We start from the raw sequence: 27,894 nt of genomic DNA, 5'->3' as shown, positions 1-27,894 counted from the left end.
AAAAACGTTAGAAAGACGCACACCTGATGGTTCAGTTCAGTCATCTCTGGGAGAAGGTGTAAGATACTTTTTTTTTTCTTTTCGTGTGTGTGCATTTTGACTTACTTTCAATTTTCGTGTATTGCATCTTAAATTTTCTTGCCCCCTCCTTTATTTCTTTTTCATTCACATTTTTAAAAATTGCTTGGGCTAATTTGGTTAGATTTGCATCTGTATTCCTGAATCTCTCCCTTGCTTCGTGGCTTCGAGGAGGCCCTCATCTCCGGGTGGGAGAGCTCGGCTGGGGCGGGGTGATGTGGGGAGGGGACGGTGACGGGGGTGTGGAGAGGCGGGGGTGATGGAGGAGCTGGCGGGGTGGGGCGGGCCCCGCGCGGGCCCCTCCCCGCACGTGGGCGGAGCCTCCCGCGGGCCTGCGGTGCGCGCGGCCGGCCGGCGTCGGGCTCTGTGCGCAGGCGCGGGTCTCTCCTCGGCGGCGCATCCTGCAGGTCTGGGGCCTGCCCCGGCGCGGTGGCGCCTGGGGCCCTTCGGGGCAGTGGTCAGCGCGGCGGTGGCCGCAGACCCGGCCCGCTCGGGGCGCGCTCCCGCGAGGCCGGGCACCACCGCCGGGGCCGTGTCCACCCGAATCGGGGCGCCCCGGGGGCCGAGCGAGCGCGCAGCAGGTGCGGGACTTGGAGAGGTCACGCTGGCCGTGGGGGCTGCATCCCCGTGACCGCCGAGGGCGGAGACCCGAGGCCTGGTGTCGGGTCCGAGCCGGCCTGGCTCCCTCCGCGGACTCGGCGTGGCGCGCGCTCCTAGGGTCCTTGAGACGTCCCTGAAATGTGCGTGCCCGCGGCTCCCCGGCGCGCTTTGAATCCGGGGGTCCTTAAGTTTCCCTCTGTCTCGTAGGACCCCCGCCCGCCCGGCGCTCGCTGTCCGGGGGAGCCGCCGGCCGGGATGGAGACGCCCCGCATCCGCGCTGTCCGAGGGCTCGGGGCGCTCCGCTGTGGCCAGCCCGCCTGTGTCCTCAGCCTCGGGCTCTGCGTTTGTGGAAGTGCGGCCTGAGGGTTCTGTGTGCTCTTAGGCAGATCTGGGGCCCCTGGTGAAGAAGGCTCCAGCTAAAGTGAATTTGCCCCTTGGGCTCCGCTGGAACAGAGCAACTCTACTGAGGCAAGAAGGAGGAGCTTCAGGAACAGGAATCTCACTGGGAAGGACCCCTCCGCCCCCCGCCTCTGACCCGACACCCATCAGAGCTGCAGAAGAGAGGCAGAAGAAACCCAGAAAAGGAGCATTTCGCCCAGAGGGGTCAAGGCTTGAGTGATTTCACGTTTAGAAGCCGTGAGTCTCTTTGCAGAAGAGAGAAGGGAGCTGGGGTTGAGAGTGGTGGCAAGGGACAGACTGCTGGAGCAATGTCACCGCGTTGGCGGGGTGCTGGGGGATTCCACAGCTGGGAAGCTCTTATCTTCAATCGCCACGCCCAGATGGCACCTTCCCTCCATTAATTCTTTCCAGAAGCTGGGCAGCTTTCTGACCATGTCCGGAATCTGGAGATGTGCTTGTCTGTCTTTCCTGATCGGAAGGGGTCAAGAGCAGTGGTTCCGAGAGGGTTTGCCAGGGTTATCTGTTTTTGTCTCCTTTGACAGAAGGGGAAGAAGAACCTGGAAGGGCAAATGACTTGTCTAGGATCAATAAGAGGCGACGGGAAGAAGTCAGAGTCTCCCACTCCTGGCTTGGTGCTGTCCACACAGTTGCACTGAAGCATGTTTCCTGCGAAAGATCTTTTTGAGAATCCGATTAGAAAAAAGTTTTTTAAAAGATCTGTGTTTAAGGAACCTCTCTCTTTTCCCAAAGCTTTATGAGGATTCTTGGACTCCTCATAGGGAGTATGGTAACCCTCAAGGGGTTACCATTATTGGTAGTAAAACAGATACACAAAATAGCCTGTAGAGCTTTTTCCCCCTGTAACCTCAGTTTTAATGAAGGCATCGTATTTCATATTTTGAGATGCTATTATTTGCTTAAGAATTCTGTTTTAATGTTTCTGTGTTAGTGCAAGGGGGACATAAATAGTTAAAGCAGTAGGGAACATGGCAGGTTTAAGGGGTCACAAAGGGCTGATGGCACCTTTCTCTCCTTCTCCAGGATCAAAAATGTGTAGAAGTTTTTGGGAATAGAATTGAGCTGCAGGGCTAGCCCGCTCTCATTATTCCATCCCTCTTTCCTCCTCTTCCAGGTGTGCCTTTCCAAGTTTTGATGCTCTTCCAAGAACAATAGAAAATGAACAAATCCCAAGTGAGTTGTTTCTTTTCTTTATTCCCTATTTCGTTTTCCAGGGGGTTTCATGGCTTTTATATGATGCAAAAATGGAAATAGATAAAAAGCTGCTTCCGGAATTAGTGAGTGGGTGGCACCTGGCTAGCAGGCAGAGGTGGCTGTCCTCTGTGTAGGTCCACGGATCCCACAGTCATCACAGGTGAGCAGCACATTTGTCTTTGATCTTCTTGCTCCACACCGGGTTTTCGATGACCACAGAGAGAACCCGGCCAGTATTCCTGGGACAGAAAGACTTCCTGGCACCGGAGTCTGGAAAAAATGTCCGTGAAGGTCTTCAGGTGGGGAAGAACCTTGTAGTGACCCCCTGTTGCCTGTAATTGTTCTTTGCTGGAAGCGGAGGGCAGAACTCAGTGAGGTTTTATGAGGGACCAAAGCATCGTGGATTCTGTAGAGAGTTTTCTGAACGTCCGCTTTGATCTAGAGACAAACCTAAGACTGTCTGGAGGAATGAAAGAAATGGACTGCAAGTCCTTAAAATAACCTCTTAAACCGCACGGGTTGGACAGGAAAGAGTTCAAACTCATAGTCTTTGGCAAATGTTTCTGCACTCTCCATTCATCTTTTTTTTTAAATTGTGGTGAGATAACAAAATCTGCCATTGTAACTGCTTTTAAATGTACAATTCGGTGGCATTAATTACATTCCCCATGTTGTGCAACCATCGCCACTATCTGTGTCCAAAACTTTTTCGTCACCCAGATGAAGTGGATTCATACAATCTTTGTCCTTTTGTCTCTGGCTTTTTTCACTTAATATATCGTTTTCAGGGTTCATCCATGTTGTAGCATTTATCAGAACGTCATTCCTTTTAATGGCTGAATAATATTTCATTGTGTGTATGGACCACATTTTGTTTATCCGTTCATCCGTTGATGGACACTTGGGGTTGTTTCCACCTTCTGGCTGTTATCATAGTGCTGCTGTGAGCATTCGGGTACAGATATCTGTTTATCCATTGATATTTTAATCCATGTATGCATTCTCGCTTCTTCCCCACCACCTGCCTAAGTATGTCCTGATAAAGCTCAGTGGTAATGTCCTTACAGTAGGATCCAATAGATATTTTCCAGACCTTCCCTTGCCAGAACATTCTGCTGTGTGTGGCAGTTAACCCACTTTCCCCTTCTCCTAAAAACACCTCTTTCTCTGGTGTTCTGTGACATCATCCTTCTGGCTTTATTCCTACTCTGATTTCTTTGTCTCCCTCATGGCATCTTTCTCGTCTTCTGCCCGTTCTCCTGGCTTATCCTCAAATTTCTATCCTTAGCTCCCTCATCCTGTTACTCTGCCAGTCCTACCTAAGTATTTCACACCCTCTGTGGTGGTAATACCAAGTGTCTTTCTAGCCTGGGCTCTTCCTTCATGAATCATCGTTCTCTGTGCAGATGCTAGGGGCACCTCAGTTTTCAAAATTAAAGTTATTTGCAGTGTCCCCCCGTCTCCCATCTATTCTGGCCCCTCTGTTTCCTATTGGGTGAAGGCCCACACCAAGCGCTTAATGAAACCACCAAAATGGGATTCATCCTAGATGTCCCCTCCCGCACCTCATCCTGTGTGGCCTCTCAGTTTACTACTCTTAAGATGTCAAATTTCTTAAACCTGTTCTTTCTGCTTAATCCCTTCTCCCCTTATCAGAGCTTCATTTTCTCTCCCCTGGGCTGTTGCAACAGCTTCTTGCTTCTTTCTCCCCCAGGTGGAATCTGTCCTCGTCCTGAGTAATTAATCTTAAGTGCTATTCAGATGATGCCACTTCAATATAGAAACCACTTGAGTAGCCTCCAGCCACCCATAGGGACAAAGTGTGAAGTTAAGGCTGTTGAGAACATGGCCACTTCCGGTTTCTCTTTGTTTTATTAAAAATTTTTTTATTCTAATACTCTTTACCTTTTATTCAATAGTGGTTTACTGGGCATGTGTTCAGTGTGCCAGGTGCTGAACTGTGTGCCACAGACTCAGCTCTGAACGATGTGGAGACCTACTCCCTTTTTGATGGAGTTCACAGGTCAGTGGAGAAGGTGACATTTAAAAAGTCAGTATGCAGCATTATTCTTCCGTGATCCCAAACCTGACGTCATTTCCTTAAGACACCTTGTTGCTGCCTGTGTGGGCATTTCACTCATGTTCTGGTCAGATGGACTGACTTTGCACCCCGGCTCTATTTCCTTTTCTGTCTTCTCAGGGGTTAACTTGCGGGGTAGCTCATCCAGGAAGCCCTTCTCCTCTTTCTTTGCCCTCCTCTGATTAATTGCCCTTTTCCTCTACGCTCCCACAGTACCCCGTGCTGTCCCTGTCACTGCACTTTGTCCACTTTGTGGAAATTACCTGTTTGTGTCTGGGTTGACAGTCAGATCATTGGCCCTTCAAAATCCAGATGTACGCCATGTTCATCTTTATTCTTTCAGTTCCTCACGCTGCCTCTCACTCCCAGGAGGTGCTCATCGTGTATTTGTGGCTGACGAGACAAATGGTAGGTTTGATCTAATTTGGGACCCAAAGTGGATAACCATCCTACCTGAACACAGCGCAGGGCCATCTGGGACAACTGGGGCCTCCTTTGCCTTCTCCAAACTCTGACTTGGGTCATGCAAGGTGGACTTTTGTTGTTGTTGCTTTTTTAAGAATTTATTTATTTTTTTTAGAGCAGTTTTAGGTTCACAGCAAGATTGAGTGGAAGGTACAGAGATTCCCCATGTAGCGCCTGCCCGCACACATCCCCCACCAGAGTGGTACATTTGTGTTACCAGTGACGAACCTATATTGGCACATCGTAATCGCCCAAAGCCCGAAGTTTACAGTAGGGTTCACTCTTGGTGGTATACATTCTGTGTGTCTGGACAAATATGGTATCATATCACCATTATAGTATCGTATATTTTCACTATGCTAAAAGTCCTCTGTGCTCACCCATTCATCCCTCCCATCCCCCTCCTGCCTGGCAACCACTGATATTCTATTGTCTCCATGATTTTGCCTTTCGAGAATGTCATATGGTTGGAATCATATAGTATGTAGCCTTTTCAGATTGGCTTTTTTTTCTCTTAGTAGTATGCATTTAAGATTCCTCCATGTCTTTTCATGGCGTGGTAGCTCATTTCATTTTAGCACTGAATAATATTCCACTGTCTGGATGGACCCCAGTTTATTTATCTCTCCACCTACTGAAGGACATCTTGGTAACTTCCAAGTTTGGGCAGTTGGGAATAAAGCTACTGGAAACCTCTGTGTGCAGGTTTTTGTGTGGACATAGGTTTTTAACTCCAAGGAACATGATTGCTGGATCGTTTGGTAAGAGTATGTTTAGTTTTGTAAGAAACCATCAAGCTGTCTTCCAAAGCAGTGCATGAGAGTTCGTCTTGCTCCATGTTTTGGCCAGCATTTGGTGTTGTCAGTGTTCTGGACTTTGGGCATTCTAATAGATGTATAGTGGGATCTCATTTTTTTTTAAAGATTTTATTTTTTCCTTTTTTCTCCCCAAAGCCCCCCAAGACATAGTTGTATATTCTTCGTTATGGGTCCTTCTAGTTGTGGCATGTGGGACGCTGCCTCAGCGTGGTTTGATGAGCAGTGCCATGTCTGCACCCAGGATTCGAACCAATGAAACACTGGGCCGCCTGCAGCAGAGCGCGCAAACTTAACCACTCGGCCACGGGGCCAGCCCCAGTGGGATCTCATTTTAATTTGCATTTCCCTGATGGCATGTGGTGTGGAGCATCTTTTCATATGCTTATTTGCCATCCCTATATCTTCTTTGGTGAAATGTCCCTTAAGGCCTTAGGTTGTTGGTTTTCTTATTGTTGAATTTTAAGAGTTCTTTGTATATTTTAGATAACAGTCTTTTTCAGACATGTCTATGGCAAATATTTTCTCCCAGTCTGTGGCTTGTCTTTTCATTCTCTTGACAGTGTCTTTCATAGAGCAGAATTTTTTAATTTTAATGAAGTCCAGCTTATCAGTTCTTTCTTTCATGAATCATACCTTTGGTGTTGTGTCTAAAAAGTCATTGCCAAACCCAAAGTCATCTAGATTTTCTCTTGTGTTATCTTATAGTTTTTTGTCTTTTGTTTTTTTTTTTGAGGAAGATTAGCCCTGAGCTAACATCTGCTGCCAATCCTCCTCTTTTTGCTTAGGAAGACTGGCCCTGAGCTCACATCCGTGCCCATCTTCCTCTACTTTATATGAGGGACGCCTGCCACAGCATAGCTTGCCAAGCAGTGCCATGTCCACACCCGGGATCCGAACCGGCGAACCCCAGGCTGCGGGAAGTGGAACGTGAGAACTTAACTGCTGCACCACCAGGCCGGCCCCAATGTTATCTTATAGTTTTATAGTTCTGTGTTTTACATTTAGGTCTGTGATCCATTTTGAGTTAATTAGGTTTTGAGTCAAAGGTCTGTGTCTAGATTAATTTTTTTTTGCATGTGGATGTCTAGTTTCCCAGCACCACTTTTTGAAAAGACTTTCTTTGCTCCATTGTATTGCCTTTGCTCCTTTGTCAAAGATCAGATGACTGTATTTATGTGGTTCTTTTTCTGGGCTCTCTATTCTGTTCCATTGATCTATTTGTCTGTTCTTTTGCCAATACCACGCCAGCTTGATGACTGTCGCTTTAGAATAAGTCTTGAAGTCAGGGAATATCAGTTCTCCAACTTTGTTCCTTTTCAATATTGTGTGGACTATTCTGACTCATTTGCCTCTGTATATAAACTTTAGAATTAGCTCATTGACATTCACTCAATGACTTGCTGGGATTTTGATTGGGATTACATTGAATCTATAAATCAAGTTGAGAAGAACTGACGTCTTGATGATAAGGAGTCTTCCTATCTACAAACATGGTCTCTCTCTCCATTTATTTAGTTCTTCTTTAATTTCTTTCATCAGGCATTTATAGTTTTCCTCATTTATATCTTGTACATATTTTGTTAGATTTATACCTAAGTATTTCATTTCTTGGTGTGTGAATGTAACTGGTACTGTGTTTTTAATTTCAAATTCCACTTGTTCATTGCTGGTATATAGGGAAAAGATTGGCTTTTGTATATTAACCTTGTATCCTTGCAAACTTGTTTTAATTGCTTAATAGTTTTCAGGCTTTTTTTGTTGATTCTTTCAGATTTTCTGCGTAGATAATCGTCATCTGCGAACAAAGGCACTTTTATTTCTTTCTTCCCGATCAGTATACCTTTTATTTCCTTTTCTTGTCTTATTGCATCAGCTATGACTTCCAGTACAATGTTGAAAAGGAGCGGTGAGAGGGGACCTTATTCCTATTTTTAGTGATAAAGTTCTAGTTTCTCACTATTAAGTATAATGTTAGCTGTAGGTGTTTTATAGATATTCTTTATCAAGTTGAGAAAGTTCCTCTGTATTTCTAGTTTACTGAGAGTTTTTTTTTATCATTTGTCAAGTACCTTTTCTGCATCTATTAATAGGATCATGTGATTTTTCTTCTTTAGCTGTTAATGTGATTGATTACATTAATTGATTTTCAAATGTTGAACCAGCCTTGCATACCTGGGGTAAATCCCACTTGGTTGTGGTGTATGATTCTTTTTATACATTATTGAATTCAATTTGCTTATATTTTGTTGAGGATTTTTGCATTGATGTTCATGAGACATATTGGCCTGTAGTTTTCTTTTCTGGTAATATCTTTGTCTTGTTTTGGTATTAGGCCTCATAGAATGAGATAGAAACTATTCCTTCTGTTTCTGTCTTCTGAAAGAGATTATAGAGAATTAGTACAATGTCTTTCTTAAATGTTTGGTAGAATTTAACAGTGAACCCATTTGGGCCTGGTGTTTTCTGTTTTGGAAGGTTATTAATTATTGACTCAATTTCTTTCATAGATATAGACTTATTTAGATTGTGTATTTGTTCTTGTGTGAGTTCAGCAGATTGTATTTGAACAAATTGGTCCACTTCATCTAGGTTATGAAATTTGTGGGCGTAGAGTTATTCACTGTATTCGTTATTGTTCTTTTAACGTCCATGGTATCTGTAGTGATATCCATCTTTCATTTCTGATATTAGTAATTGTGTCCTCTCTTTTTTTCTTAGTTAGCCTGGCTCGAGGCTTATTGATTTTATTGATCTTTTCAAAGAATCAGCTTTTGGTTTCATTGACTTTCTTTATTAATTTCCTGTTTTCAATTTCGTTGATTTCTACTCTAATTTTTATTATTTCTTCTGCTTGCTTTTTACTAATTTGTTCTTTTTTTCTTGTCCTAAGGTGGAATCTTAGCTGATTGAATTTAGATCTTACTTCTTTTCTTTTTTTTTTTTAAGATTGGCACCTGAGCTAACAACTGTTGCCAATCTTTTTTTTTTCTTTCTGCTTTTTATCCCCAAATCCCCCCAGTATATAGTTGTATATTTTTTAGTTGTGGGTCCTTCTAGTTGTGGTACGTGGGACGCCGCCTCAATGTGGCCTGATGAGCGGTGCCATGTCTGTGCCCAGGATCCGAATCAGCGAAACCCTGGGCTACTGTAGCAGAGCTCTCGAACTTAACCACTCAGCCACAGGGCCAGCCCCCTCTTCTTTTCTAATATATGCATTCAATGCTATACATTTCTCTCTAAGCACTGCTTTCACTGCATCCCACACGCTTTTGATAAATTGTGTTTTAATTTTCATTTAGCTAAAAATATTTTTAAATTTCTCTTGAGATTTCTTCTTTCACCCATGTGTTATTTAGAAGTGTGTTGTTTAATTTTAGTATATTTTGGAGTTTTCCAATTATCTTTGTTATTGATTTATAGTTTAATTCTATTTTGGCCTGAGAACAGACATGGAATGATTTCTATTCTTTTAAATTTATTAAGGTGTGTGTTATGGCCCCGAATGTGGTCCATCTTGGTGAATGTTCCATGTGAACTCGAGAAAAATGTGTATTCTACTTTTGTTGGTTGAAGTTGTCAATAGATATCAGTTAGATCCAGTTGATTGATGGTGATGTTGAGTTCAACTGTGTCTTCACTGATTGTCTGCCTGCTGGATCTGTCCATTTCTGATAGGGGGTGTTGAAGTCTCCACCTATGACAGTGGATTATCTATTTCTCTTTGTAGTTCTACCAGTTTTTGCCTGACGTATTTGACACTTTGTTGTTGGGCACGTGAATGTTAAGGATTTTTATCTTTCTTGGACAATTGACCTCTTTGTCAGCATGAATGCCTCTCTTTAGCCTTGATAACTTTCCTTACTTGGAAGTCCGCTCTGTCTGACAATAATACAGCTACTCCTGTTTTCTTTTGATCAGTGTTAGCATGGTGTATCTTTCTCCATCCATGAACATTTTGGGGGAGGAGTTTTACTCTTATTTTTTTCCCAATTTTTTAAAATTGTGGTAAAATACACATATAAAATTTATCACTTTAACCGTTTTTAAATGTGTAGTTCAGTGGTATTAAATAAATATAATCATAGTGTCGTGTAACCATGACCATCATCCCTTCTCCTAACTCTCTTAATCTTGTAAAACTGAAACTCTGTACCAATTAAACAATGACTTCCTATTCTTCCCTCCCCCTGGTCCCTGGCGACCACCATTCTATTCTTTGTCACTATAATTTTGACTATTCCAAGTACCTCATATGAGTGATATCATACAGTATTTGTCCTTTTGTGACTGGCTTATTTCACTTAGCATAATATCCTCAAGGTTCATCCATTTTTGTAGCATATGTGAGAATTTCCTTCCTTTTTATGGCTGAGTAATATTCTATTTATGTATATATCACATTTTGCTTATCCATTCATCTCTTGATGAACATTTGGGTTGATTGCACATTTTAGCTATTGTGAATAATGCTGCTATAAACATGGATGTTCAGATACTTCTCTGAGACCCTGCTTTCAGGGGTTTTTTGGGTATATACCCAGAAGTGGAATTGCTGGGTCATATGGTAATTCTGTTTTTATTTATTTATTTTTTTAAGATTGGCACCTGAGCTAACATCTATTGCCGATCTTCCTTTTTTTTCCTTTTTCCCCAAAGCCCCCCAGTACATAGTTGTATATTCTAGTTGTAGGTCCTTCTAGTTGTGCTATGTGGGATGCCACCTCAGCATGGCTTGATGAATGGTGCCATGTCTGTGCCCAGGATCTAAACTGGCAAAACCCTGGCTGCCGAAGTGGAGTGTGTGAACTTGACCCCTCGGCCACGGGGCCAGCCCCCTGTTTTTAATTTTTTGAGGAACTACCACACTCTTTTCCATAGTGGCTGTCCCATTTCACATCCCCACCAACAGTGCACAAGGATTCCAGTTTCTCCACATCCCCACCAACACTATGTTATTTTGTGTGTGTGTGTGTGTGTGTGTGTGTGTGTTTTTATAGTAGCCATCATAATGTGTGTGGGGTGGTATCTCATTGTAGTTTTAAGTTGCATTTGCCTAATGATCAGTGATGTCAAGCATCTTTTCATGTGCTTATTGGCCATTTGTATATCTTCTTTGGAGAAATGTCTCTTCAAGTCCTTTGCCCATTTTTTTTTTAAGTATTCCCCCCCTTTTTTTTTGGTAAGGAAGATTGGCCCTGAGCTAATACCTGTTGCCATCTTCCTCCTTTTTTTTTCCTCCCCAAAGCCCTAGTACATAGTTGTATACGTCATTCTAGTTCTTCTATGTGGGATGCTGCCACAGCATGGTTTGATGAGCAATGCCATGTCTGTGCTCAGGATCCGAACCAGCAAACCCTGGGCCACCAAAGCGGAGCACGTGAACTTAACCACTCGGCCATGGGGTCAGCCCCCTTTGCCCATTTTTCTTTTGTCTTTTTTTTTTTTTTTTGAGGAAGATTAGCCCTGAGCTAACTACTGCCAATCCTCTTTTTGCTGAGGAAGACTGGCCCTGAGCTAACATCCGTGCCCATCTTCCTCTACTTTATATGTGGGACGCCTACCACAGCATGGCTTGCCAAGTGGTGCCATGTCCGCACCTGGGATCCGAACCGGCGAACCCTGGGCCGCCAAGAAGCAGAATGTGTGAACCTAACGGCTGCGCCACTGGGTCGGCCCTGCCCATTTTCCAGTTGGATGTTTGGGGCTTCTTTTTGTTGTTGTGTAGTTTTAGGAGTTCTCTATATGTTCTGGATATTAATCCCTTATCAGATGTATGATTTGCAAGTATTTTCTCCCATTTTGTGGGTTGCATTTCACTCTGTTGATAGTGTCTTTTGATGTACAAAATTTTTAATTTTCAGGAAGTCCAATTTGTCTATTTTTTCTTTTGTTGCCTGTGCCTTTGATGTCACATCCAAGAAATCAGCCAGATCCAGTAGCACAAAGCTTTTGCCCTATGTTTTTTTCTAAGAGCTTTGTAGTTCTAAGTCTTACATTTAGGTCTTTGCTCCATTTTGAGTGAATTTCTGCGTATGGTGTTAAGTAAGGGTCCAGCTTCATTCTTCTGCCTGTGGAGATCCATGTGCCCAGCCCTGTTTGTTGAGAAGACTGTCCTTTCCCCGTTGAATGGTCTTGGCACTCTTGTCAAAAATCGTTTTACCATATATGTGAGGGTTTATTTCTGGGCGCTCTGTTGTGTTCCATTGGTCTGTGTGTCTGTCTTTATGCCCGTGCCACACTGTTTTGATTACTGTAGCTTTGTAATAAGTTTCCTAATCAGGAAGTGTGAGTCCTCCAGCTCTGTTCTGCTTTTTCAAGGTTGTTTTGGGTGTTTGGGGTCCTTTGAGATTCCATATGCACTTTCGGATGGCTTTTCCTTATTTCTGTAAAAATCGTCTTCAGGATTTTGATAGGGATTGCATTGGATCTGTAGATTTCTCTGGGTGGTACTGGCATCTCTGCAATGTTAGGCCTTCCAATCCATGAACATGGGGTTCCCAATTAGTCATGTCTTTAATTTCTTTCTGCAATGTTTTGTAGTTTTTATTTCTTTTGTTAATTTCCTTTGTTAATTATTAAGTATTTTATTCCTTTTTTTTAATAAGATGGTTTATTTATTTATTTTTGGTGAAGAAGATTGGCCCTGAGCTAACATCTGTTGCCAATCTTCCTCTTTTTTCTTGAGGAATATTGTTTCTGAGTAACATCTGTGCCCATCTTCCTCTATTTTGTATGTGGGACGCTGCTACGGCATGGCTTGGTGAGTGGTGTGTAGGTCTGCACCCGGGACCTAAACCCATGAACTCTGGGCCGCCAAAGCAGCGTGTGTGAACTTAACCACTATGCCACCAGGCTGGCCAGTATTTTATTCTTTTTGATGCTATTGTAAATGGGATTGTTTTTTAATTTCCTTTTCAAATTAATTGTTAGTGTATAGAAATGCAACGGTTTTTTTGTATGTAGATTTTTTATCCTGCTACTCTGCTGAATTCATTTATTAGCTCTGACAGTTTTTTTGTGGACTCTCTAGGGTTTTCTGCATATAAGATCATATCATTTGCGAACAGATATAATTTTACTCCTTGCTTTCCAATTTGAATGTTTTAAAAATTTTTTCTTGCATATTGCTCTGGCTGGGACTTCCAATTCTGTGCTGAATAGAAGTGGCAAAAGTGGGCATCCTTGTCCTGTGCTTGATCTTAGAGGAGAAGTTTTCAGTCTTCACCATTGAGTATGATGTTTGCTGTGGGTTTTTCATAGATGCCTTTTATTATGTTGAAGTAGTTTCCTACCATTCATAGTTTGTTGAGTGTCCTTATCATGAATGGGTATTGAATTTTGTCAGATGCTTTTTCTGCATCAATTGAGATGATCTTTATTTTTTTTGTTCTTTATTCTGTTAATGTGGTGTATTATGTTGATCAATTTTCATATATATATATATATTTTTTTTAAAGATTGGCACCTGGGCTAACAACTATTGCCAATCTTTTTTTTTTTTTTTTCCTGCTTTATCTCCCCAACCCCTCCCCATACACAGTTGTATATCTTAGTTGCACGTCCCTCTAGTTGTGGGATATGTGGTACGCCGCCTCAACGTGGCCTGACAAGCGGTGCCATGTCCGCGCCCAGGATCCGAACCCTGGGCCGCCGCAGCGGAGCGCACCAACTTAACCACTCGGCCACGGAGCCGGCCCCCTCAATTTTCATATTTTGACATCCTTCATTCCACTTGGTCGTGGTGTATAATCCTTTTAATATGCTGCTGAATTTGGTTTGCTAGTATTTTGTCGATTATTTTTGCATCAATGTTCATTAGGGATATTGGTCTCTAGTTTTCTTGCGGCGTCTTTTTCTGGCTTTGGTGTCAGGGTAATGCTGGCCTCATAGAATGAGTTAGGAAGTGTTTGCTCCTCTTCAATTTTTGGAAAAGTTTGAGAAGGATTGGTTTTAGCTCATCTTTAAATGTTTGGTAGAATGACCCAGTGAATCCATCATGTCCAGGACTTTTATTTGTTGGGATGTTTTTGATTATTTATGCAATCTCCTTATTAATTATAGGTCTATTCAGATTGTCTGTTAGTTACATGATTTAGTCGTGGTAAGGTTTTGTGTTTCTAGGAATTTGTCCATTGGTTATCCAATTTGTTGGCCTACAGTTCCAAGTACTCTCATAATTTTGTTTTTTAATTTCAGCAGAATCAGTCATAAGGTCTTTATTTCATTTCTGATTTTAGTAATTTGAGTCTCCTCTCTTTTTTTCTTAGTCCATCTAGGTAAAGGTTTGTCAATTTTGTCCATCTTTTCAAAAAACCAGCTTTTGGTCTCATATTCTCTGTTACTTTTCCATTTTCTATTTTGTTTATTTCTGCTCTAATCTTCATTATTTTCTTCCTTCTGCTAAGTTTGGGTTTACTTTGTTCTTCTTTTTCTCTTTCTTTAAGTTGTAAAGTTAGGTTGTTGATTTGAGATCTGTCTTGTTTTTAATGTCACCATGATGGCTGTGATGGCGATGGCTGCATGACCTCATGGCTCCTTGTTGTCTCCAGTAGTCACACCCACACCTGTGGCGGGCACAGGTACTCCAGTGTTTTCTTCTCCCATGGGAAGAAAGCAATAGGTTGTCTACATTTAACTTTTTTTTTCTGCTTTTTCTCCCCAAATCCCCCCAGTACATAGTTGTATATTTTTAGTGGTGGGTCCTTCTAGTTGTGGCATGATTAACTTTTAATTGGAAGAAAAAGAGACAAATTGCGCTCGCCATTATTGTGTGGATTAGCAGGATGTATATATTATTTATTGAAAAAATAGATAAATTGGGGGTGCCCAAACCTTTATTGCTAGGGTGGTGGTGAAGTATTTTGATGACCACTAAACGACAGGACTAAGTCCAGAGTTACTCCGTAATGTTTTCCTGAATACTTTGCAGCTCTTCATCTTCTCACAGCCCTAAGCCCCGTTCTCCTGTTACGCTGCTGTGTGTTTCTCATGCCTCTTTGACTTTGCTCGTGTGATGGTGCCATGTTAATGAAGACCTACTGTTCAGTGAGGCCCGACCCAACCGTACGAAATAGAACCATATCTTCCGTAGTTATTTGACACCGATTATAACTGATTCTGGCATAGCTCTCATAAGACCTTATTGGAGAATAAATGTTTATAAATATCATTTGTCTCCTTACTAGGATTTAACTTCCTTCCAGAGACAAAAAAAGGATTGATTTAGTTTAATATTCCTGGCAATCTAGGATAGTTTCCGACACATGGTAGGAACTTTAATATTTTTTGTTTCAAGTAATAAGTTAATGCATTGTCTGGGTTTTTCTATCATGATATCACTTTATTCCACAAAGTAAAACACAAAACAAGGCATAGAATAGGGAACCTATATAATATTTATGCTAAACTCTCAAAATAAAGATGTTAGGAATTATTTCCCATGTATCTCTTTCATGTCACCCAATACTGATCTCTTTGGCATGAGCAGAAATGTGCTGGTCATGGATCTGTGTCATTTGAGGATGTAACTGTGGACGTCACGCAGGATGAGTGGCTACAACTGACCCTTATGCAGAGGACTCTGTACCCGGACGTGATGCTGGAGGACTACAGCCACTTGGTCTCAGTACGTGAGGAGTGTTCCCTGTGTAATGCCTCACAGCATGCATTTCTTTTCTTACTTCTTAGCTGCCAAAATTTATGGGCTTTTGGTGGAGTTTAATGATATTTGTGTGTACATCTCATGGGTCAAAGATGATTGTTCCCACGGGGCACAGAAAGAATGTGTGTGTTCTCACCTCCTTAGTGAAAGGTTCAGTGGGCACCTTTATCGTGTGACTCCTGAAGCTGTACCTTCCTCATTCTTCAGGGGCCCTGATGTCCAGTAGCTTGTCAGAAGTGTCACCCCGTATCTCACTCACAAGGTATCGCATCACCAAATCAGAAGTGGTCTTCAAGTTGGAGCAAGGAGAAGAGCCATGACCATTAGAGGGAGAATTCCCAGACCAGGGTGATCCAGGTGAGTTCGTCATTAGCAGGCAAAAACAAGAAGCTAGTGGAAATCCCAGGTGAGTTGGTGCTGAGGTTAGGACCTTTGCTCTGTGTCTCAGTAATTCTATTTAGGTCCCTCAGACCTCTGGAAGCAACTGAACAGCGAGCCAGCACGCCTCAGGTAAGCTGAATGGCCCTTCTGTTCATCACTCTTCAATACAGATGGTTTCCTTTTCTCCCTAACTTTTAGGGAAGTGGACCATTCTCGTACTCAGTGTTGAACCCCTGCCTGCCTCATCTTGCCTCTGTTTTTGGTTTCTCTTTCTCAAGTAGTCATTTCCCTTCCATTTTTATGGACTATTTTCTTTTTATTTTCCCCCCAGGCATTAATTAATTAATTAATTTCATTCTGCTATGTGCCACTCATGTTCTTGGTGTTGGGAAGACGCCAGTGAACCCAGCAATATCCCTGAGATCTTAGAGCTTACAAGCTAGCAGGAGGGGATAGACGTAAATAAGGAAATTTACATGTCAAGTGGCGAGAAGAATGATGAAGAGAGTTAAAGCGGGCTAACAGGAGATAGAGAGTGGGGTGTGCTCTTTTAGAGGGTGTCAGAGAATGCCTTGTTGATGAGGTCAGCATTAAAGCAGATAGTTGAATGAAGTGAGGAGCTGAGTCATGTGGATTCAGGGGGTTCCAGGCAGATGGAACAGCTGGGGCCAAGTTCTGTGGCAGGAGTTTGTTGGAAGTGCTCCCGGAATAGCAGGGAGGCCAGTATGGGAGGGAAGCAGGAAAGTGTCTGAGAGGGACGCTGGTAGGAAGTGACATCAGAGAGGGAGACAGAGGCCAAGTGATGTTTTACAGGACACAGAAGGGCTTTGACTTCATTTTGGGTGAAATAGGTAGTGATGAATGGGTTTCTGCAAAAGGATATGTTTTAAAAGAATTTCTCCATCTACTGTGCTGAGAAAATTGGAGACAGCAAAGATGGTGGACCAGTGTAGAAGCAGAAAGGCAATGTGGAATGCTGGCTCCCCCAGGAATCAACCTTCGATAAGGCAGATGTGAATGTTTTGCTTAGCCTGACAGTCTTAGTAGCATCTTGGAGGATAGTGAACAAAGTTGGGTTATTTATGAGATTTGAGGGTATGATTTAAGGTATATTTTTTAATGCAGGGGTTTGATTACCATTGGATAAAAATCATGATTTAATAGTTTACGATTTGTGGACAAGGATTGAAGAATCCTGGAGAGTGAATAGTTAAGTATCTACTGGAAAACTGAGCAGTTTGTTTAAAAGGGTTTTGGGGGAAGCTTCTGAAATGAACAGTAAAATCATTTGCATCTTTTCGCTTCCTGGGCAAGAGTTTCCTGGAGTAACAAAGTCCTGGTGACGAAGACTGTGGAATGGTAGTCAAGTTAATGTAGCGAGTAAGCAGTGTGGGTGTTGATGGTTTCAGCTCCCGACAGTGAAGAGATGTTTGCGGTGGCTCAGATGAGAAATGATGGGGGCTTAGACTCTGAGCTGGTCAAGGTCATGAAATGCGGCTGCATGTTTTGAGAGAACAGCCAGTAGGATTTCCTTTAACTTGGATATGGAGTGTGAGAGAGAGAGAAGGCAAGGACAACCTCAGTGTTTAGTCTGAGCAACATGATGATGGCGGTGGGAGGTGCTTATAGAAACGGGAAAATTGGGCAGGAACAGTTAGGGAAAAACTTTTTCAAGAAGTTACTTTTAGAAGCTTCAGTGATTATTAATTATTCATGTTTAGATCTAATGAGGCACTTGGACATACAAATCTGGAGTTGGAAAGAAGACAGGAGAGCAGGTTAAATGTGGAAGTCATGAGTTAAAAGATGGTGTGTGGTCATGACAGCGCCTTGGGGGAGTGGATGCCGAGAGATAAGAAAAGAGGCTGAAACCAGGGCCTTACCACGCTTAGAAGTCACGGGTGTAAGACAGAAGGAAACCCAAAGAGTATGTCCTGGCGGCCAAGAAAGGTGCTTTTCAAGAAGGAAGGAATTTCTGGCTTGAAAATGGAAATGGGAAGTCAGCATTTTCACCTTCTCTTCCTGTAAATCATCTAAAACCAACTAGGAGATTGAGAAATGAGTTGCAGACCTATTTTCTACAAATCTGAGAAATAGCTAAATTTGAAACTATGACATAAGTGGAAGAACTGTTGAAAGCAATTCAAAATCAAGCTGTGTGCGTGCACCTGGAACCAGAGAGAGACTTCCAGGGCGGCTGACCTGAGGAGGCAAGGTGAGGTGCATGACCCTCATCAGAATGTCAGGAAGGAGCTGAACAAGATTGTGGCAGGAACGTCTTTGTTACCCGCTTTGGTTCTGAGAAGTGAGGAGTGGGGTTCAGGGTGGAATCACACACATAAGCCTTCGCTGCATGAAGTGTTGGTTTCTGTCGCAGTTTGTGCATAAAAGAGACTTTGCATGTGAAAATGTGCATGGGTTTTCTGGGAGAAATAAAAGCTATTTAAATTCAATGTAAAGTCCTTAGTCCTAAGCAACCAGTGTAGGATGTATAGACACTTCCATAAGAAAAAAAAGAAAGAGAAAAAAAGAAAAGTCAAAAAGAAGTAGTAAGTGAAGAACATTCACCTGCAAAATACTGTCATAGAAGAGATAAATATTGTGACCAAGTATTTCACTATGAATATTTTACAGCTTAAGAAAGCAATTGCCTTTAGGATGCAAAAGCACACAGGAGCTGAAAGAACTTAGGTGAGAGATGGAAGAGACGGAGAGACCACAGGAGGAGATTATCCATAAGCACCCAGTGATCAGAAATGACTGGAAGGAAGAACATCCTAATAATACAATGTGTGAAATTGGAAGGAGCACAAGGATGCTGAAAACAGAGTAAGGGACCTGTAAGAGAAAAATAGAGAAAGTGAGCAAAACGAACTGGACGTAAGTTAAAGAGGATTGTATGTGGAAGACTGAAAAAGGAGATTCCACACATATACAATTCAGTCCCCAAAGTAGGAACCCAATGCTAATTGAGAAGAAGAAATATTTAAAGATGTACTTCAAGAAAAACGTCCTGATATAAAAGAAGACCGGAATCTACATGAAAAGGACAGAGTAACTTATGGACAACTAACTCGAAATGGTCACCACCATGATCTATCCCAGGGAAGTTACAGATTTTTGAAGAAAGGTTATTTTTGGTCTGCCGAACCAAAGAATTAAGTCATTTATTCAAACTTTATTGAGGAATAATTGACAAGTGTAATTGTATATATTTAAAGTGTACAATGTGATGAGTTGATGTACATATATACTGTAGAATGATTACCAAGATCAAGATAATGAACACATCCATCACTTTACATAGTTAACATAGGTGATTTTGTGTGTGTGGTGGGGATGATTAAGACCTACCCTCAACAGCTTTGAAGTATACAATACCATGTTATTGACTATAGTCACTGTGCTGACCGTTAGATCCTCAGAGCTTTGAATTGTCATTTTTAAAAGAGAGGGAAAAATCAAGCCGATCTCAGACATTCCCAATAGCATTCAGTGCTGAAAGCAGTGGAGAAAGTTACAAAATCCTTAGAGACTAAAAGTAAATCCCAGTAATTTTACATGTAGACAAATTGTCATTCAAAGTAAAAGCAATAAAATAAGTTTGAATATGCAAGAACGCAGGGAAATATTGTTCTCATGAATTCTTAAAGAATCTACTAGAAAATGAACTTCAATCAAGAAATGGTAAAATATAATACAGGAGGGGCTGGCCCCGTGGCCGAGTGGTTAAGTTCGCATGCTCCGTTACAGGCGGCCCAGTGTTTCGTTGGTTCGAATCCTGGGCGCGGACATGGCACTGCTCATCAGACCACGCTGAGGCAGCGTCCCACATGCCACAACTAGAGGAACCCACAACGAAGAACATACAACTATGTACCGGGGGGCTTTGGGGAGAAAAAGGAAAAAATAAAATCTTTAAAAATATATATATATATATAATACAGGAGAAGACTGTTTTTGAGTACTGGTTTGTTTAACTGAAAACTAAGCCTAACAGTGGGGACTGAATATCAGAGCAGAATTAAAACATAAAGGACTTCAAATTTTAGAATTATTAGATACAGAATTTTAAATTTGTGTGGAGGAACAAAGTCCCAAAATAACCAAAGTCCTTTTGAAGGCTAAGAAAAACTAGATTGGGGAGCTTGCCGTCTCAAATGTCAGTGCTCCTTGCATGGCTGTAGTAATTAAGAGTGCGATGTTGGTGTAAAAATAAATGGACAGAAACAAGATCCCAGAACCAGCCCTACACATCTGGAAATAAGATATGTGAGAGAACAGCCAAAGAGGAGATAATTCAATAAGTGATGTTGAGAAAATTATTTATCCATATGGGGAAAAACATTTCTGCCTTCACCATTATACAAAAACCAATTTAAAAGTAAAATATATAAAACCTTTATAAGAAAGTGTAGTGGGATATGTTTATAACTCTGTAGAAATAGGGGACTCTATGTATGATCTTGATATATATGTATCATCATGCATGTACAGTCCTTAGGAAAGGATTTCCCAAAGAGCATGAAAATACTGTTTATAGAAGAAAAATATAGATTAATTATATTAAGAACAGTCACTCATCACAAAGCACCATAGAAAATTCAAAAGACATGGCACAAAGTGAGAAGAGTTATTTATAAGTAATACATATAACCAGCAAAGGCTTAATATCTAAAATACATTCATGGCTTTTTTCCAGTAGAAGTTGAAATAAGGGATTTTACACTAGTTATTTTACTGAATTTCTGCTTCCTTGCACTAGAATGTGAACTTCATGAGAACAGAGTTTTTGGGTTTTTTTCATGTCTCTGTTTCCACTGTCTAGGATAGTGCCAACCACATTTTAGCATTCAGGAGAAGTTTGTTGAATAATGAACTCCTACAATTTAATAAGAGAAAGTCAGATGACCCAACAGAGAAATGGACAAAAGACATATGTGAAAAGAAGACACAGGAAACAAAAACACAAATGATAAATAAGAATATCTGCAACTTATGGTAATCAGAGAAAGAAAAACCGTGACAGTGAAATAGCATTTTATATCTTCAAATTTGGCAAAAATTGACCTTACTGTGGGAAGCAGTTTTGATCACGTGGTCACTCTTTCTTCTGGGAAGATTCATCAAGAGTAGGTCTTCCAGCGTTCCTTCTCTGTAATGCTCCCCCACGGCCTCATCCATTGCTGAGATTTAAGCTTTTCGCTTTAGCCGACGATTGAAAAATTCCCACTGCCTCTTTCGCAGACTCATCCGCAGTCTACTCTCCACTTTACCTGGGTCTCCAGTCCTATCATTGTCAGTATGGCAAAAACAAACCCTAAAATCATTTCTTCCCAATCGTAAATCTTCTCACAGTCCTTATTTCCACTCAATTACGCTCTGCCATTTTCTTCTCCCATATCTGACAACCATGAAAATCCCGTAATACTGATCTCTCCATAGTTCCTCTTATTTTTTATTTTGCTTTGAAGACTGTCTTCTGTAGCTTTTATTCTTACCTTCCCGTGACCTCACTCAAAACGAGATCTTTATTCTCTGATGCTGTATTTCATTCCTAATTGTAAGTATATGTTTTTAAACCTAAAGCATCCATTTTGTCTAGTTGCTAGCCTTATATAAACCTTGGGTTGCCCTCTGTTACTTAAGACACCTCTTCTTAACACTAACATGTAATTCCACATCCATCTCTTTTTTGTTGATGTTGCTCAAAAACTCATAAGTTCCATTCGATGCAGCCTCGTAAATATTACTCATAAATCTCCCCCCCATCACCTCTTCTTGGGGTTTGTCTGTCCAGATCCTAAGAAAGGGCTTAGGACTATGCTTGCCATATAATTAATGCTTGTTGTGCTTACTTGTGCAAATATTTTATGTTTTAGCTAAGGTTTTTACCTCTGTTTGCAGTGATTCTTAATTACTCTAGCCAACATTAATCTCTCCCTTCTTAGAATGCCCATTTCACTTAGTGGCTAAGCCACAAGAAATGCAGACTTCATCATATACTGTCACACCTGAGAGCATCTGGTGTTGCCTAAGGCTTTTGTCCCCATCTGAAGGGTCTCTTGTTTTACTCTTCCTTACTTTGATGTGTAATATATAATAGCTATGTTCATCCATTAATACTGATAGATATGCTTATGTATTCAGAAAGCATTTCCTAAGTGCATAGGCCTACATCACACTCCTATAGGTTCTGATTCATAGCGTATATAGACTAACCTGGGGCCATGATAATCTATACCCTGTGTTTTGAATAAAAATTTCCATGTAATTCTGATGCACACAGCTTGTTGAGGGCCACCAACCATATATAAAACCTGCTAAAAGCGTAGGTTGTAGTTGGGAGAGGTAAACAAAATTGTACGATAGATTTTGAAATTCAGTGTTATCAAGTGCTATCTGGATAAAGTTAATGCTTTCCAAAATGCGTCAATGAAAAGTATAGGTAGTGATTACTTTCAACGTTCAAGAAAATGGAGTTTAAGAGGGATGATTTGAAAAAAATACGTGTGTGAGAGAGACAGGGAGGGAGGGTAGGTGGAGAGATGCATTTCCTGGAGGACGCCTGAGTTTTTAGTAAAAGCAAAGCTGAGAAGGAGGCCAGCTGAGTGTCAGAATCTGTATCAGACTTGTGACTCGTTATTGGGACCGGATATTTAAAAAAATGTTTATTGTATATTTTTGTAAGGATATCTGGAAAAACTAATATAAATCTTATTTTGTCCATTGGCATATACATAGTGAGCTATATCTATATAGATGTCGATAATCCATTTTATCTCACACCCAGGACTTCCTGTGATATTTCCTTCCAGACATCCATGTATACTGATGTTTGTCACTCTGCTTCCTGTCATGGCTTTTGTTGGGCTCACCCAATTGTCTGTATCATGCTTTTTCCTCAGTTCACTATGCCTTGTGTTTGTTTCCTTTTCTCTTTTTAATTCTGAAGGTCATGTTTTTTTTTTTTTAAAGACTATTTATTTATTTATTTTGAGGAAGATTATCCCTGAGCTAACTGCTGCCAATCCTCCTCTTTTTGCTGAGGAAGACTGGCCCTGAGCTCACATCCATGCCCATCTTCCTCTACTTTATATGTGGGACACCTGCCACAGCATGGCTTGACAAGCGGTGCCATGTCTGCACCCAGGATCCGAGCTGGTGGACCCCGGGCCACCAAGAAGCAAAACGTGTGAACTTAACTGCTGTGCCACCAGGCTGGCCCCTGAAGTTCATGTTTTTAAAATAGCAAATATATGTGTGTTCATTGTAGTTTTACTCTCCCTTTTCCACTATAGTAGGTGTTTTCTATTTTTGTTTTTTCTGGGCCAAGGAGAAATATATACTTGGGCTTTCATCCTGGGAGCTTAGACCTGAAAATTGAGTATCAGTGATACAGTAAATTATACTTACATAGGAAATGTGTTAACATTTTTAGAGTATACTTAACTTTTTCAATTTTTGACCCTATAGACAGAAGCCAGGAAAACTAAGATGAACATTTGTGGCAAGTTTCACTCATCAACAAAAAAACACTGACTAAAAGAGAAATAATATTTTCAGAAGAACACCCTGTCAATATGACTTAACGTGGAATGAGTTTGAAAGATGTTTCAGAATCAATTATTAGTGATAAAAGTCATTCAGGTAAGAACTCTGATGAAATTAACACACGTGGGAAGTGGCTTCTTGATAATAATGAAGAAAATACTAATACTGGGACAAAATCTGATGAACATAACCAAGATGGGAAATCCCTGAATCATAATGAGGACCTTACTGAGCAACAGAAAATTCAAAGTTTGGGACCACCTTTTGAAGATAATGAATGTGGAGAACCTTCCTTAAGAAGGCAGCTGTCATTCCACCTAAGAGGGTTCAAACAGGCGAGAAATCCTGTGATTATGAGGAATGTGGGGAAATATCAGTGACAGGTCAACACTCAAAGCCCATCATGAAACTCACACAAGGAGGAACCACTTTGAAGTCGAGTGTGGGAAGCCAATCCTCTTTAAACATCAGAAAGTTAACATGGAGGAGAAAACCCATGAATCTAAGGAAAATGAGAATAATTTCAGCAAGAAGTCCTACCTCACTCAACCTCATAAAACTTACATAGGAGAGAAACCTTTGAATGTAGTCATTGCAAAGATTCTTTTTTTCACCAGGATTCCCACCTCACTCGACATCAGAAGACACACATGAGGGAGACACCATGAGAAAGTAACAAATGTGGGGAAAACTTCTGGAAATCACAACCCACTGACCCTCAGAGAACTCACAGAGGAGAGAAGCCCAATGAATGTCATGAAGTCCCTGTGAAGTCAACCCTTACTGATCAGCAGAGAACACAGTCAGAAAAGAAGATTTATGTATGTAATGAGTGCAAGAAATCTTTTCGTCATCGCTCAGCCTTAAAAGTCCATCAGAGAATTCATCAGAGAATTGATAGGAGAGAGGCCCTATCAATGTAATGAATGTGAGAAAACCTTCTGTGTGAAGTTAAATCTCACTAAACATCAGAAAATGCACACAGGTTTGAAACCCTATGAATGTAATGCGTGTGGCAAATCCTTCTCTATAATTCAGTCCTCATTGTACATCAGAGAACTCACACGGGGGAGAAACCCTACAGGTGCAATGAACGTGAAAAGTCCTTCTACAAAAAGTCAGCCCTCACTAAACGTCAGAAAACTCTCAGGGGAGAAACCACATGAATGTAATGCATGTGAGAAAGCCTTCCATGGGAAATCAACCTTAATTATACATCGGAGAAGTCACACTGGAGAGAAACCCTTTAAATGTAATGAATGTAGAAGTCACGCTATGTGAAGTCACTTAATATCCATCAGAGAAATCACACAGGGAGGAAACTCTGTGTATGTAATGAATATGGGAAAGCCTCTTCTATGAGGTCAGACCTCACTGATCATCAGAGAACACATTCAGAAGAGAAACCCTATAAATGTAATGAATGTCAGAAGACCTTTCACCATAAGTTAACCCTAACTGTACACCAGAGAACTCATACAGGAGAGAAACCCTATAAATGTAGTGAATGTGGGAATTCCTCCTATATGAAGTCAGCCTTCAGTCAACACCAGAGAATACACACAGGGGAGAAACCTTATGAATGTAAGGGATGTGGAAAAACCTTCTGCCAGAAGTCACACCTCATTGAACACCAGAGAACACACACTGGAGAGAAGCCCCATGAATGTAATAAATGCGGGAAGTCTTCCTGTTGTAAGTAAGCCTTCACCATACACCAGGGAACTCACACAGAAGAGAAACCCTATACATGTGATGAATGTGAGAAATCCTTCTGTATGAAATCACACCTCACTATACATCAGAGAACTCACACAGAGAAGAACCCCTTTGAATGTAATAAATGTGGGAAAAGTTTTTATGTGAAATCAAACCTCATTAATCATCAGAGAACTCACACAGGGGAGAAGCCTTACGAATGTAAGAGATGTGGGAAATTCTTCTGTATGAAGTCAACTCTCGCTAAACGTCAAGTAATACACACGAGAGACCCTAAGTTGCAACAAATGTGGATAATCCTCTTGTGTGAAGTCAAATTTTGTCACACCATAGAGAACTCACAGGAGAAACCTTATGAATGTCATAATGTGGAGACTTCCGTCTGTGTAAATTCAGTCTTTCGTTGGTATCAGAAAACACACATAGGGTAGGGGTTGGCAGGCTCTCCATGAAGGAAATGAATATTGGAAAACCTTCTGTATCATACCTTACTAAGTATCAGAGAACTCACAGGGAGAGAGATCTCAGAACATTGTGTATATTAGTATCCACCTACTAATCAAAGATATGCTTCAGAGAAATCACAGGGTGAAAATGCAAAGAATGCAACAGAAATACGAAAGCATTTACAAAGTCACAACTTACTGGACATCAGGTGATTGATACTGGGGTGAAATGATACAAATGTTTTATATGCACGAAAGCTTTCAAGAAAAAAAGAAAACTTTATTATCTAAGAAAAGAATGAGGGGGAATCTATCAATTTAGGAAATGTGGATACATTTTTTTCTTTAGAAATAATGTAATACTGGAAGTCATGATTCTGGTGTGGTGCCAAGTTTTGAAAATGTGACATACCATCTATCTAATGCTAATGATACTCGTTGGAATGTGAAGCCTTTGGAAACAGAAGTTGCAGCAGCAAGTGGACAGCATTAGACACGAAGTGTACTTGAGCAAGGCTTACGTATGTTAGTGTGCAGCATACACGTGTGTGTATGTCTGATTCACGTAGTGGATGTCAAAAGAGTTGTCGCTAGGAAATATCTCCCCACAGCTTAATAATTATCATGACATTTCTCACACTAGATGCCACCAGTGTTTGTGTTTTGGTAGTACAATGTACATCATCAGTGACATGTTTGACAAATCAGAAGTACTGTACCACAGCATATTAAGTGAGAAAAGCAAAATACAGAAAACCGTATAGAGCATGATACCTTTTGTGTAAGAGAGGAAAGAAGTATATATATATGTCTATGTATACACACACACACACATCATTGCTTATTTTTGCAAGACAAGCGTTAGACGTACAAACTAATAAAAATGAACACCTGTGGAGGCAGGAGTAGACAGGGCGGTGGAGACAGGGATGGAAACAAGGCTTCTTTGATTATACCTTTTTATGAAATTTTGACTTTTGAGCAAATGTAAATGATTTACATATTCAGAAATAAAAATAAAAGTAGATTATGAAATTGAAAAGAGATGTCAGTTTAACTTTATATCAAATTGGTAACTTCGCCACACAAAGAAAATAATCCTTTCCAGAAACTTCTGAACAGGGTATTATGACTGTCCATCCTTAATGGGATGTGTCTAAGGACAGAAAGATCTGCAAAAAACTATAAACATCACTCATTAATTTTCTTGCTAATAATATTGGTGTTATTTTGAAGCTATTTTGTGTGTATTGTAGATAAAGCAAAAAGCTGTTGTTAAAGTTACTAGGCGCCGAAAGAACCAAATTAAGAGAAAAGAAGACAGTGAAAATCAAAGAATGTATGTAAAACTCCCTATAATGATAAATATGAATTGAAAATATTGCTCATTATTTTTTAAAAAATTTTTATATTTCCAGCTCTGTCCACTGAGAGGGCCTAGAAGCAATGTTGCCCCCATGGTGATGTGCAAATTCAGTCTCCAACATTGCCTGTTACAAGGAACCAGGACTTCTTGGAGAAATAGCTGACCGTGGGTCTGGACCTTGAAGCGTCCACGGTGAGCCTGGGACCTCTGTGTCGAGAACCAAGGAAGCAGTCCAAGATTAATGGGGATGTGTCATAGGTCACAGAGGTAGCTAGATGCAGCTCCCACAGGCCAAATTTGAGGTAATTTGATGGTCAAACAGGATGACTGTAACATTTGAATAAACAAAAGGCTGAGTCCACAGCAATACACAAAAGGAGAAGGGGGCTAAGCTCATTTCCACCTTCGGAGGCACGTCTTAGACACACTCCTTACTCCGTAATCAGAGAGAAAGTATTAGGTTTTCCCTGTGCCCCGTTAGTCGGAGCAGCTGTTCATCTCCAGGTGTGGGAAGGCTGTCCGTTCTAGAAGGATGTCAGCCAATAAACAGAAGGAATGACAGAATTTGAAAAGTTGCTAATTTGCAACCCCTAGTGCATCTGGGCAAAGATCGTCAGCGGATGCTAAGATCACTGGATGCAAAGGAAACGGTATTTGTGTAGTTCTCTGCAGAGTATCGCCCACAGATATCTTACTCACTGAAACTGGAAAAAGCGTGCTTTGCAATGGGACCACTGACAGCCCCACTGTAACCACGTGAGCAAAGGTAGCACGAACAGCAGTGACCTCACGTGCCTCTTGAGGAGATGCAGGGTGAAGTGCTTACGGGGCACTGTGGCGTGTTCTTGCCACAATATTTAATGTGAATCTAATCAAATGTTTAGTCTTTTAGTTTACAGGAAACACAGGAGATAGAGGAAAAGCTTCAGTGGAGAAAACCATCAGACAAGTCCGGAATGTGGGGCATTCCACAAAACAACTGGCTGGTCTCTTCAAAGAGTCAGTGTCATTTTAAAGAGAGAGAGAGAAGGGGGGAACTTTTTCAGTTCACGGACTAAAGAGATAACTGCAGTGCATGAACCTTGCTTGGATCTCAAAGACATCTGGCTCAAAAA

General features: G+C 41.2%; 1 long non-coding RNA gene and 1 pseudogene across 1 annotated transcript; both read left to right on the top strand.

Moving 5' to 3' along the window:
* Positions 1-437: 437 nt before the first annotated feature.
* LOC100630235 (uncharacterized) lies at positions 438-27,894 on the top strand. Its single transcript, XR_011424489.1, has 7 exons — positions 438-485; positions 886-1,314; positions 2,210-2,268; positions 15,140-15,277; positions 15,521-15,670; positions 23,171-23,344; positions 26,832-27,894. It is a non-coding gene; the product is annotated as an uncharacterized lncRNA (long non-coding RNA).
* On the top strand, positions 24,465-25,544 carry LOC138917057 (zinc finger protein 248-like; annotated as a pseudogene).

This window comes from Equus caballus, chromosome 13 (assembly GCF_041296265.1).
Source record: "Equus caballus isolate H_3958 breed thoroughbred chromosome 13, TB-T2T, whole genome shotgun sequence".
NCBI classification, from domain to species: domain Eukaryota; kingdom Metazoa; phylum Chordata; class Mammalia; order Perissodactyla; family Equidae; genus Equus; species Equus caballus.
The sequence above is the reverse complement of the archived record's forward strand: the minus strand, read 5'-3'. Positions and strand labels throughout refer to the sequence as shown.